This window comes from Nicotiana tabacum, chromosome 10 (genome assembly GCF_000715075.1).
Source record: "Nicotiana tabacum cultivar K326 chromosome 10, ASM71507v2, whole genome shotgun sequence".
Taxonomy (NCBI): Eukaryota; Viridiplantae; Streptophyta; class Magnoliopsida; order Solanales; family Solanaceae; genus Nicotiana; species Nicotiana tabacum.
Genome location: NC_134089.1, coordinates 96,061,744 through 96,076,046, shown reverse-complemented (window position 1 = coordinate 96,076,046; position 14,303 = coordinate 96,061,744).

The following is a 14,303-nucleotide window of genomic DNA, read 5'->3' as shown; positions in this document are numbered from 1 at the left end:
AACAGGGCAAGCCCTAAAGACAACTTTCCTTTACCCAACATCCATAGCTTGATCGACAATTGTGCCGGACGTGAGATCGGATCTTTTGTAGATTGCTATGCTGGATATCATCAGATTCTGATGGATGAGGAAGATGCGGAAAAGATAGCCTTCATTACGCCGTGGGGAACTTATTGCTACCGGGTAATGCCATTTGGTTTGAAGAATGTTGGGGCAACGTACATGAGAGAAATGACCACTGTGTTTCATGACATGATCCACAAAGAAATTGAAGTGTACGTAGACGACGTAATCATAAAGTCCAAGCATCAGGAAGACCACATAGCAGACCTAAGGAAGTTCTTTCAAAGACTTCGAAGGTATGATATTAAGCTCAACCCGGCTAAATGTGCATTTGGTGTTCCATCTGGGAAGCTTTTGGGATTCATCGTCAGTCGGCGAGGCATTGAACTGGATCCGTTAAAGATCAAATCTATCCAAGATTTGCCACCACCAAAGAACAAGACAGAAGTAATGAGTCTGTTGGGAAGGTTGAATTACATCAGCAGATTTATTGCTCAACTCACAGCAACCTGTGAACCCATTTTTCGGCTGTTGAAGAAGGATGCTACAGTAGGATGGACGGCAGAATGCCAGGAGGCATTCGACCAGATCAAAGAATATTTATCAAATCCACCTGTATTGGTTCCCCCTGAGCCGGGAAGACCGTTAATTCTTTATCTAACGGTCTTGGAGAATTCTTTTGGTTACGTGTTGGGCAACATGACATTACAGGAAGAAAAGAGTAAGTCATCTATTATCTTAGCAAGAAGTTTACAGTATATGAGGTTAAGCACACTCAACTCGAGAAGACATGTTGCGCCCTAACCTGGGTGGCCCAGAAGTTGAAACATTATTTATCCTCATATACTACTTATCTCATTTCCCGTTTGGATCCGTTAAAGTATATTTTTCAGAAGCCTATGCCCACAGGAAGGTTAGCAAAATGGCAAATTTTACTCACGGAGTTTGACATCGTCTACGTGATGAGGACAGCCATGAAGGCCCAAGCATTGGCAGATCACTTGGTTGAGAATCCTGTTGATGAAGAATACGAGCCATTGAGGACGTATTTTCCTGACGAGGAAGTAATGAATATAGATGAGTTGGACTTACCTGAGGAACCAGGTTGGAAGCTTTTCTTTGATGGAGCCGCAAATGCGAAGGGAGTTGAAATAGGAGCAACGCTTATTTCTTAAACAGGACATCATTATCCTGTTACAGCTCAACTGCGTTTCTATTGTACCAACAACATGGCTGAGTATGAGGCATGCATTTTGGGTTTGCGATTAGCGGCAGACATGGATGTCCAGGATGTCTTGGTCTTGGGGGACTCAGACCTCCTAGTGCATCAGATTCAGGGTGAATGGGAAACACGGGATTTGAAACTCATACCATATCGACAATGTTTGCACGATTTGAGCAAGCAATTTCGATCAGTGGAGTTCAGACACATCCCAAGAGTCCACAATGAGGTTGCCGATGCATTGGCCACTTTAGCATCAATGTTGCACCACCCGGACAAAATTCATGTTGACACGTTGCACATCCAGGTTCGTGATTAGCATGCCTATTGCAATATGATAGAGGAAGAAGTGGATGGCGAGCCGTGGTTTTATGACGTCAAAGAGTACCTCAGGATGGGGATATACCCGGAGCAGGTCGCCGGAGATCAAAAAAGAGTCATTCGGCGATTATCAAATAGTTTCTTCCTCAGTGGAGGAGTGTTGTACAAAAGAACCCCAGATTTGGGATTGCTGAGATGTATAGATGCCAGTTAAGCCACGACAGTTATGACAGAGGTACATGTTAGAGTTTGTGGGCCACATATGAGCGGATATGTATTGGCGAAGAAGATTTTTCGAGCAGAATATTATTGGCTCACTATGGAGCATGATTGTATCAGTTTCGTACAAAAATGCCATCAGTGTCAGATACACGGAGATCTGATTCATTCTCCACCAACGAAATTGCACACAATGTCAGCACCATGGCCATTTGTGGCATGGGGCATGGATGTCATTGGGCCTATTGAGCCGGCAGCTTCGAACGATCACAGGTTTATTCTGGTGGCCATCGATTATTTCACTAAGTGGGTTGAAGCCAAAACTTTCAAGTCAGTAACCAAGAAAGCAGTGGTGGATTTTGTCCATTCCCATATCATCTGTAGATTTGGGATCCCGAAAGTGATAATGACGGACAATGGTGCTAATCTTAACAGCAATTTGATGAGAGAAGTATGTGAACAATTTAAGATTATACACCGTAATTCCACACCATATCGTCCCAAAGCAAATGGAGCTGTTGAAGCAGCCAACAAGAACATCAAGAAGATACTGAGGAAGATGGTAGAAGGATCCAGGCAATGGCATGAAAAATTACCATTTGCATTGTTGGGTTATCGCACTACCGTTCGGACCTCAGTAGGTGCAACCCCTTATTTGTTGGTATATGGAACTGAAGCAGTAATACCGGCGGAAGTGGAAATTCCATCCCTTCGGATTGTCGCCAAGGCTAAGATTGATGATGATGAGTAGGTCAAAACCCGTTTGGAACAGTTGAGCTTGATTGATGAAAAGAGATTGGCAGCTGTGTGTCATGGCCAGTTATATCAAAGGAGAATGGCAAGAGCCTACAACAAGAGGGTGCGCCCCAGAAAATTTGAAATGGGGCAACAAGTGTTGAAACGAATCCTGCCACACCAAGCAGAAGCAAAGGGCAAGTTCGCCCCGAATTGGCAAGGACCATTCATTGTAACCAGAGTATTGTCCAATGGCGCTTTATGTTTAACAGATATCGAAGGAAAATGCGTCGACATGACTATCAATTCCGATGCAGTTAAGAGATATTATGTATGATCTCTTTTGATTGTAATTGCCATTTGTTTGTGTTTGGCATTTATCGGAGAATGAAATGACGGAGGCAATTCTTTCTTCTATCAAAACACTTTAACCTTTGCTTACCCTTTTGAGCCTTATTTATTCTTTCATATCCCTTTTTTGGAGTCAGTAATTAAAATAAAAGATAAAAAGAATGAAAAACAATAATAATCACAAGAAAAACAAAGGAAGTGGAAACTAGTTTGACCTGATTCCTCAAAGAAGGATACGTAGGCGCCTCACGGCTCGGTCATAATATAACCAAAAAAAAACAAAAAATCCCCAAGTAAGAAGAACTGGGGCAGAAATTGTGAAAAGAAAGTTTGATTCCAAGAGTTGTATTGTTTCACCCCTCCAAATTATTTTGAACTTTTGATACCCCTTTTCCTTTTAGCGATACACAAAAAACCATATTGATGTCCGAAAAAGACCTCCCGATCACTATCCGAGAAGTGCCAAGTTCATGCACGTAGAAGTCGGGAACAAAACTCTAACACCCAGCAGAGAAGAGGATCATAAACTGGAAATGAATTGATAGCCGAAAGAATCCCCAACAAAGAGCGTCATATCAACAAACGCTCCAATCCCCAACTGAAAAATAAAATAAAATGAGAGAGTCTTATTGGTGAAAACCTTCACAGGCACCATGAGGCGACGGGAGTTGAGAGAAATGAGAGAGTCTTATTAGTGAAAACCCCTCGAAGGGCACTATGAGGCGACAAGGCAAGGTTGGCGGAAAAGGTCCACCTTCGGCAAAAGTTGAGTAATTATTTATCACCAGCGAGATAAGGCCATCCGGAAAGATTGATTGATACAAATAGACTAAGTTGATCAATCAGAATGCACGACATGATCGTTGGGATTGGTTACATCATTCAGATAAGTTCTTTTCTTTTCTTTTCCCCCAGCGTTTGTTCAGAAAGACTTCTTTTTCTATCTTTAAAATTATCACTCTTTCATTTTGGTTTAAAAGATTTTATTTCCCCAACAGTTTATTTTTGAAAAGGATTTTCAGAGCTTACTACCAGTTGCCAAAATGGTGCAAGGCAAAATGCGAAAAGGACAAGCCAAAGATAAGGCGACAAAGCAAAAAAAAGTTTGTCGCAAGACCAAATGATGAATGAGTCTAGATCTTAAGAGGCCCAAATTTCCAAGGGAAGTTATGGATCAAATTCCAAGATGATCCTCAGCAGATTTGCGAGATACAGGAACAACTCCGACAGATTCTCGACCAAGCTCCACAATGGTCGGACGACACGGAGCGGGGAAGGAAGAGAAACGACAACCATCCCCAACAGGAATATCAGCCCCAGCAATCAATATTCTCCCCAGCAAGTTTTATAGCAATGCAAGGAAAGGAAAAGGGAAAAACCATCCTCAGCAGAAGTGGCGCGACCACTCGCCCCGTTTTAAACTAACAAATTTTTCTTTGATTTGAAACAGGGAAAGGAAATATTATTGACCGCAGGAAGACAGGGTCACAAGGAAGATTATCAAACTGGGGCAGAAAATTTTCTCTCATTACGAAAATTTTCTTAAAATCAGACAGTCATTTGGGAAAGAGAGAAGATAACACAAGTGTTAAAGGAAGAAAAATCCCCCAACAGTATACGAGAAGGGAGATACAAGTTTTAAGATAAAAGCAATCTTGAAAGAAGCAAGGTAATCAGTACCATCCCCACCATTGTTAAAAGGAGAAAGATAGTTCCCCAACAGCGTTATTCCCGGCAGATTTCAGGGAAGTGAAAGCACCAGCTTTAAAGGAAATAGTCTTTGAAGAAGGAAAATGACAAATTGATGAAATAAAATATCGGTGTTATCCCCAGCAGTTTTCAGAGGAATAAAACACCAATTTTGAAGGAAAATTGTCGAAGTCAGGAGCCCGCCTAGAGAATGGAGGCGTTAAAATTTGAGAAGTTATTGAAGTTAGGAGCCCGCCTGGAGAATAGAGGTGACAAAATTTTTAAGAAGTTGAAGAAGTTAGGAACCTGCCTGGAGAATGGAGGTGTTAAAATTTAAGAAGTTGTTGAAGTCAGGAACCCGCCTGGAGAATGGAGGTGTTAAAATTTAAGAAGTTGTTGAAGTCAGGAGCCCGCCTGGAGAATAGAGGTGATAAAATTTAAGAAGTTATTGAAGTCAGGAGCCCGCCTGGAGAATGGAGGCTGAATTATTTTAAGAAGTTATTGAAGTCAGGATCCCGCCTGTAGAATGGAGGTTGTTATATTTTAAGTTGAAGAAGTCAGGAGCCCGCCTGGAGAATGAAGGTGTTAAAATTTAAAAAATTATTGAAGTCAGGAGCCTGCCTGGAGAATGGAGGCTGGATTATTTTGGGAAGTTGAAGAAATCAGGAGCCTGCCTGGAGAATAGAGGTGTTAAAATTTTGAGGAAGATGTTGAAGTCAGGAGCCCGCCTGCAGAACAGAGGAATACATTTCCAGATCAAACAGAAATCAGTAATCAGGAGGAGTACAACGAAGATCCCCAGCATAACAAGCTTTAATATAAGAAGCAGTTGTCCCCAGCAGACATAACGGAATAATAAAGCTTATGCTCAAAAAGGCAAAAGGCCATTGTCGCCCCCAGCAGTTTTCGAAAGAAAGGCACCAGGGAAAACACAAGCCGACAAGAGTGAGGCAAACAGAGCAAAGGGAAGACAGATAAGATTTTGTAATTCCTAGCTTATTCTAGCTTCTTATTTTCTTTTGAAACGGTGTAATAAGGAGATCGGGAGGCAGTAGCAACAACAAGCAACAACAGTAACAACAATCTCATGGTAGTCCCAGCTACCAAAACTTCCCGAACTACATTGACCTGATTCCCTTTTAGTCAGGGATATGTAGGAAACCTTTGAAGCAAGGTTCGGTTAAAATTTTTATTTATTTTTTCAAAAAATGCTTCACACGGAGTACTCCAACAAGGCAAAAATCACTCGTATCCGCTCACTTTATCTTTGCGCGAAAGCTCTTTGTGCTTTCGGACAAAGAGGGGCAGCTGTGAGCACGTGATTTTTGCTTCACGGAAATTACTCCAAAAGAAATCAAAAAATAAAACAAAATCCATCTGTGTACGATTTTTAGAATTTACGTAACATTTTGGTAATTATTTGGTCCGTAAATGCTTGTCGTTGTTGTGATTGATATATATATATATATATATATATATATATATATATATATATATATATATATATATATATATATATATATGTATAAATACATGTTGCATGCGTATTCAAGATTTAATTGTGCATTTTGGAGTCAATTAAACCATGTTTTATTTTAAAAGAAAAACAAATCACAAAAATAGGCATAGGCGTCTTTCATTGTATGATTTTATTTTTAATTTGTGGGTTAATTGTTATAGGTGTCAGAAATGTGTGTGTAATTTTATTTATGATTTTTACAATTTATTTAGGATTTTGTTTTAATTTGGTAATCAAAGAAAAGGGAAAAATGGATGAAATACCAGGAAATTCGGTTGGGCCAGGCAAGAATTAAACAAACCAGGCCCAAACCCATTGCACTGACCCAGCCCAAGCCAGTCTTACAGAGACGCCTCCAAACGACTTCGTATTGGCGTCTCCAATCTGAGCCATTGATCGATTCAAATGAACGGCCCAGATCAGGCCATTCACTTACTCAAACGACGTCGTTTCAGGCATGTTGATCTGAGCCGTCCATCTCCATTGATCCAACGGCTCCAGGCTCTCCCCTAGACCCATTGGCCTGACCCGATCCATTCCCATACCCGGTCTCACCCACCACTACGCCCAAACAACGTCGTTCCCCTTTAGTGAATAGATCCTGGCCATCGATCTCACCTGATCCAACGGCCAGGATCTAACCCCCCTAAGTCGTATATAAGCCTAACCCTGTTACCCCGCCCCTATCCAAACCCCCCTCCTGTTTCATCGTCTCTCTCAGAGACGATCCCAAACACCCCCCCCAAAACCCTAGCAGCTGCCATAGCCCCCCTTCAACGTAAACCCGGCGGCAACAACGCCACCGGTCACCATAGCTACACCACTGAACCTACAAACCACCCTGAGCACGAATCCCTGGTCACTTAACTTCGAATAATCTCTAGGGTTCTCGAATCTTCGATCAAAGATTCGAGCCAAAACCCTAAATCACCTAATGAGTCCCAAACTCACACCAGTCACTCTCCTAACCTCACTCGTAACCAAACCAAACTTGGTTTGGTTTGAATCTGACCAGAAATGGTTGAGACCTAAATCAGACCCTCAAGAACCCTAAAATCCCAAATCTTGGAATCTGCCCAAATTGAATAGAAGGTTGGGGTCTAATCGACCTTAATCGAAGTATTTTTAGTTGAGAATACTTCGACTAAGGTCTGTTCGATTTCAAAGTGTCCGAATCAGAGTTTCGAAGACTGGGTCCGTATAATTCTGTTATTATGAGGTATTTCCTTTTTCTTTCCTTCGTATTTGCTTCTCTACATATCTGTTTATCTGTTGTATTGATTTTTAAATTTATTTTTGGTTAACTGACCTTGTTCATATTCAATAGGATCAATTCTGTCATTTGGTTAAGTTCAATATGATTGTTATGTGCTATAACTTGTATAATCGATTAATGAGTTACGCCGATTAATTTCCAGTTAATCTATATTTCTGTCAATACCCCTGAAATTGCCTGTGAATTACCTAAATTGTCTGGGGTTTGATTGTTTGGTATCAGTTGTTATAAGCATGTCCATTAATTAGTTTCGTCAGTTAATTCACTCTCGTTTGCTAAAACAGAAAGTTTGTCAAACATTTGTTGTGTATATTTGATCCAGGGCCATTTGATTTCAGGAATGAACTTGCATTCCTGATGTTTGTATTCATGTGCATATTTCAGTTTCAGTTTCAGGATATTGTCACTAAGCTGACAATGAACCTGCATTCACATTACCTTCATTCATGTGCATATTGATTCAAGTTTCAATATCAGCTTCAATGATTCTGTTGAGTTCTGTGTTGTGTTAGTTTGGTTTTGATTTAATTTCAGTTCAGTTGTTTCAATAAGAATTCAGCCTTAGTCATTCAGTCTTAGTCATTCAGTCATCAGCTGATAGGTTTGAAAATATAGAGGTTCAATAACAGGTTACTGAAGTTTTGAATTAAGGGCAGTAATAACAGTAGAATTACATGGGTATTTTGGGAATGGAAAATGGGCAGAATTGACTAAATTAATGGTCCGTTAGTCAAGCACTAATAAAACAAGAGCTTATATATTAGTTTAATGTTAGTGGAGGACAAACCCTTATATCATGCCTTAATTTAGGGAATAAAATAAGGAAAAGCATTCCTTAGTGGGATTTTGGTGAAAATGGGCAGATTTTTTGGGATTTTGGTCGGGTAAGTGAAGTTTTTCAAAGGGGGGCGAATCTGTTTGGTTATGATATATACCTACAGAGAGGAAAAAAAAAGGGGAGATTATCTGGAAAACAGAAAAAGAAAAGAGAGAACAGATTTTAGAAAAATCAGAAAAACAAATTTGAGAAAAGAGAAAAAAAACTAGACTAAAAGAAAGAAGAGACCTAGAAAAAGATATACTGGAAAACAGAAGAAAAAGTTTAGAAAGTAAAAATCATAACTTACAGTAAGAGTTAGAGTGTTGAGTTTGAACTTTTGCAATAAGAGTTGGCAGGCTGTTTTTCTTATTTTGAAAATCAGAAACTATTGTTTCCTTGCATCCGTCTGTGTTTCATTTTGGTATTGCTGGGGTTTTTCCGTTTCGTTTGAGCTGGGTTTACTGGTTGTTGTACTGCTTGGTGCTGGTTGTTGCTGTTGTCTGCTACTGATCTACTGATCTTCACTTTCTTCTTATGTTTCTACTATCAGGTACACTTTCGAATCATTGTGATATGGCTGTAGTAGTGAAAACAAATACTCAAGTAGTCAAGTGTTTAATTTGTATTTGCATATTTAATAGTCAAATGATAGGCAGATGTATAATCTATCTTTGTAATTCAAATTAAGAACATGGATGATGGAATTTACATTTTTGACTAGAACTGTTTTCTTTTGATTATAAACTATAAGTTGTAAACTATTAATAGTTTCCAGTGTATGTTAGTTAGAATTCTATCTCATTTCGAATTAAGTGTATTGAGTTGTTGGAATTAAACAAGTTTAAGTAGTCATAGTTGGAGCTGGTATTAACATGAAATAATAGATTATTTTTGAATATTTAGCCAAGACATGAGTTTTTTTGCGAATTAGGCATTATGGTTTGGTTTAGGTTGTTTATTTGTTTAGAAGGGGTTTGTTTGGATTAAGTCTACCTAACCTAAAAAAAATAGTTAGTAATTCCATAGAATCTGTAGATACACTACATTTGAAGTTAAGATCATGATAATAACCATTAAAATCATTAATCCAACATGCAGGAATTGAGTTCAAACAAGTTGAGTTAATGATTAAATTTAGTAAACTATAGCAAGCATTAGTAATCAAGGATGATTTTTTTAGTTATTTGTAAACAAATAATTCCAATGGTTCAATTCATCTAACCATGTGAATTAATTGGTTTCCTTTTTGATAATAGTTGTCAATTCCGTATTTGATTTGTGGTTTTAATCTTAGTAAATATTTTTTCTCACTAACATTTGTCTCAAGCTAATAACTATTAAGTGGTAACCTTTTCAAGTATGTAAATAATTAGGATTATATTCTTTTATTTTTAGAGACAGACGGAAATAGAAAAACATAGTTACTACAGAATGATTCCTTTAAAATAAAAATGAGACGAGCCTCGCCCAGGAAAACACAAAATGCGGGGCCCTCAATAATTGGTTATCGAAATACTTAGAAATTTGGGACGGGCCGTTTAGCGAATTTCGCGGCCTTCCCAAAAGATAATGACACATTAGACACTTTAGACGCGATTCTAATAAAATTACCTTCTCAAATTCGGGTGCGCATTTCATGCGACCCAAATCTAAATCCCAAAACATTGAATAAAATGTGTTCCGGATTGCGGGTGCATTTCATGTGACGTAATCCAAGGACATGTTTTAAACGATGTTCACATTCTTTTAAAAATATAATAATAAAAGCAGTAAAGAGTTAAAATTTGCACATAAGTTCATATTTGTATAAAATCAGATAATCAAGCCGAATATGACAGTTGAGCGATCGTGCTAGAACCACGGAACTCAGGAATGCCTAACACCTTCTCCCGGGTTAACAGAATTCCTTATCCGGATTTCTGGTGCGCAGACTATAATATGGAGTCATTCTTTTCCTCGATTCGGGATTAAATTGGTGACTTGGGACACCCTAAATCTCCCAAGTGGAGACTCTGAAATAAATAAACAAATCCCGTTTCGATTGTCCTTTAATTGGAAAAAACTCATTCACCCCTCGCGGGGGCGGAAAAAGGAGGTGTGACAATTGTATATCTGCCCCCACTCGACCCTTTTCCCAATACCATAATTGGCTTGTCATCTACCTTTTCCAACTATACCACCGTTTTTCCACTGGTCGACTTTTCTTTTGAACCGACACGGATCATCATCACTGTTTGTGAGGGTTTCTTTAGCTCCCCTCCTTCGTGCACTAGCTCGATCATGTGGGTTTCATGGTGTGCCGGCAATGGGTTATGATTGATGTTGGGTGCCTCTGGTGTCTGAACCTCAATCTTGTTGGTGTCGATAAGATTTTGCACTGCATGTTTCAACTTCCAACATTTCTCGGTATCATGTCCGGGAGCCCCCGAACAATACTCACAGCTTACCGAGTGGTCCATATTTTTGGGAAAGGGATTTGGCAATCTGGGCTCAACAGGACTCAACAAACCTAACTGCCTTAATTTGTGGAACAAGGCAGTATAGGTTTCTCCCAACTCGGTGAATGTTCTTTGTATTCTTTCATTTCTGAAAGCCTTATTTCCCCGGAAACCTGCCTCTGGAGGTTCCTGTAGGCCCTTGGCGGTGGATAGGTGTTTTGTGGAGGTGGGTATGTATTTTTTGGAGCCAGCGCGCGCCATTGCGGGCGAGCCCGAGGCTGAGTGTATGTCTGGGATTGGTGTAGGAGAAGTGTGGTTCTTGTGGCGGGTAGTAGGGTTGTGGAGGGTAATTTGGAGTGTGAGGGTAGTTTGGGTGATGGGGTCTGGGTTGGTAGAGAGGGGAAGGACCTCTCGATCTGGACCAGTTGCCTGCCTCTATTGTCGCGACCTCTTCTCTCTTTTTCTTTCCAAGCGCACCTCCCGTGCCGCTCTGAATGGCCTGAGTCGTTGCCTTGATTGCCGAGTAACTCAGGATCTTATTGGACTTAAGTCCCTCTTCTATCATAACTCCCATTTTCACTACTTCATTGAAGGATTTGCCAACTGACGTCACCAAGTGACCAAAGTACGTTGGCTCTAGAGTTTGCAGAAAATAGTCCACCATTTCGTTTCCCCTCATTGGAGGATCAACTCTGGCTGCCTGTTCTCTCCACCGGAACCCAAATTCCCGGAAGCTCTCCCCGGGCTTCTTCTCAAACTTTAGCAATGTGAGACGGTCAGGGACTATCTCAAGGTTGTACTAGAAGTGACCTGCGAAAGCCTGTGCTAGATCGTCCCAGGTGTACCACCTGCTCGGATCTTGTCTTGTATACCATTCCAGTGCTGACCCACTTAGGCTTTGGCCAAAGTAAGCTATCAGCAACTCGTCTTTGCCACCAGCTCCTCTCATCTTGCTACAAAACCCCGTAGATGTGCCACATGATCGCCATGACCTTCGTATAAATCGAACTTAGGCATCTTGAACCCTGCCGGCAATTGGACGTCTGGGAAAGGGCATAGATCCTTGTAGGCCACGCTGACCCGGTGGCCTAACCCATGCATGTTCCTGAAGGATTGCTCCAGGCTTTTGACCTTTCGAATCACCTCCTCATGTTCTGTGTTCTTAACCGGTTTCTCAGCTTCCTTTGGGATCCCAAATTGGGGTGTATATGTGTATGGCTCAGGAGCTTTAAAAATGGGTTCAGAAGGAAAATATTGGGTGTCGTGAACTTGGAACAGTGGTTCACTAGACGATCTTTGTAATGTGGCTGGGGGAGGTGCCACAAAGACAGGAACATTTGGTGGTGGAGGGTTCTGATTAGGTGGCGGAGCTTGGGGATCATAGGCATCTCTCCCCTGATAGTAGTGGTAGCTTGGGAAGCTTGTTGAAGGGCCGGGGGAAGGGTATTCCGGCGTGTGTCCCAGTGGGGGAGTAGGAGTGACAGGTGGTTCGGGCCCCTTTTGCACCTTAGCCATGACTAGTTGCATTTCATTCATTTCTAATCTCATTTTTTCCATATTGGCCATTGCCTCCTTCAGCATCTGATGTGCCATCTTTTCCGACTCAACACTATTTTCTGAGCCAGTCATGCTTTCTGGTATAGGCCCTTTTGATCTTGTTTGATAATGGTATGGTGCCAGTACGCTTTAACAACTAACTATTTGGAATTGGACAAACAACAAACTTGTTAGTGTTAGAGTTTTAACAGATATTGCAATTGCACGTTAGGGGATGCAATGTTCTTAGGCAGTTAACCATTTCTAACATGTTTTTTCTCCTACCGCATGCATCCTCCCGGCTTGTTTTATTTGTGCCTTTTTCAAGTGTTTCAGAAACCCTCTATTCCCTCTTTTTTTCTTTTTTCTTTTTTTTTTCTCTCTCTCTTTTTTTCTTTTTTTTATTCACTTTCTTTTTTTCTTTTTTAGCGGTGGTCGAACCTTATGTAGATTGCCTACGTATCATGTCCCCGCATGAATCAGACCTTGCGTAGTTCGGACCAATAAAAGATAAATAATAATAAAATATTTTTTGGAATTTTCAATTTTCATAATAAAACAAACTTGATTACAAAAGTTTAAAAACTGACCATACTAACAGACTTTGACAAAAGACAACAAACGGTATCGAAAATCAAATAACCCGCATACTCTAATCAAAGAATTACAAATTCAAAAACAAACAGCCAGATTCCTTCCCCTATATGCCAATTTTAACCAAATGGTTGTTTTTCAGATGTGGCCCCTTCTCAATTTCACATGAATTTTAAGGCCGGGAAGGATTATTTTACGACCTTTCAAAAACTTGTTCGTTCTTTTACGAAAATAGCCCTTCGACAACTGAAAGATACTCTAAGGCTATCTCGACAAGAACGGTTTTAAGACATCACAGAAGCCGGGCCGGCTTATTTTAACTAAAAACCAAACGGTATTCACTTGACCACTGACTATTTTCTTGTTTTTCAAATAATAAAAGACCTGGTTTTGCAAACACGACCTTTCAGCACTTCGGAGATGAAGATTTTAAGGTTGTGCGGGATAACTGGTCACAACCCAAAAGAATGACCAAAGATGGTCGTTTATGCAAAGTCAGCCTTCCGGCGTCCCTTTCGAGAATATTCGACTATTTTTGACAAAACGGTGTGACCCAACTTTTTTATGACTCTTTTCTTGTTTTTTTCTTCAAATTAGAATAAAAGATCCGGTATCGCAAACACGTCCTTTCAGCGCCTCAGGGACGAAGATTTTAAGGCTGTGAGGGTCAAAAATCAAAACATAACCAAAGGTGGTTGTTTATGCAAAATTAGCCTTCCGGCGTCCCGTTTGGGAACATTTGGCTAATTTTGACAAAACAGCGTGACCCAACTTATTTATAACTTTCTTCTTGTTTTTTTTTTCAAATTAGAATAAAAGACCCGGTATTGCAAACACGACCTTTCAGCGCCTCAGGGACGAAGATTTTAAGGCTGTGAGGGTCAAAAATCAAAACATAACCAAAGGTGGTTGTTTATGCAAAATCAGCCTTCCGGCGTCCCGTTTGGGAATATTTGGCTAATTTTGACAAAAACGGCGTCACCCAGCATATTTATGACTCTTTTTTTTCCTGTTTTTTAAATCAAAATGAAAGATCCGGTAAACACAACCTTTTTAGCACCTCGGGGACGAAGAATTTAAGGCTGTGTGGATAACCGGTCAAAATTCTAAAAGAATGACCAAATGTGGCCGTTTATGCAATGTCAGCCTTCCAGCGTCCCTTTTGGGGACACTTGGCTATATTTGACATGAGCGGCATTACCCGACTTATTTATGACAAAAATTCGACATTTTTTTGGCTATTTTTGCAAAGGAGAGGTTGGACATCACCCGACTTATTTATGACAAAAATTAAAATTTTGACATATTTTTTTTTTGGCTATTTTAGCAAAAGGGGAGGTTGGACCCGATTAGGGCTGCCTATGTATCTCACATCCGGTGAGAATCAAACCAGCGTAGTTCGCCACACGACAATAAACTAATTCTAACAACAAGACTTGTTTAAACAAATTACACTAAAAAAACATTTTTTTCCACAAAATTTTGGCAGAGCTCACCGGTAACTCGAAATTATCTTTCTA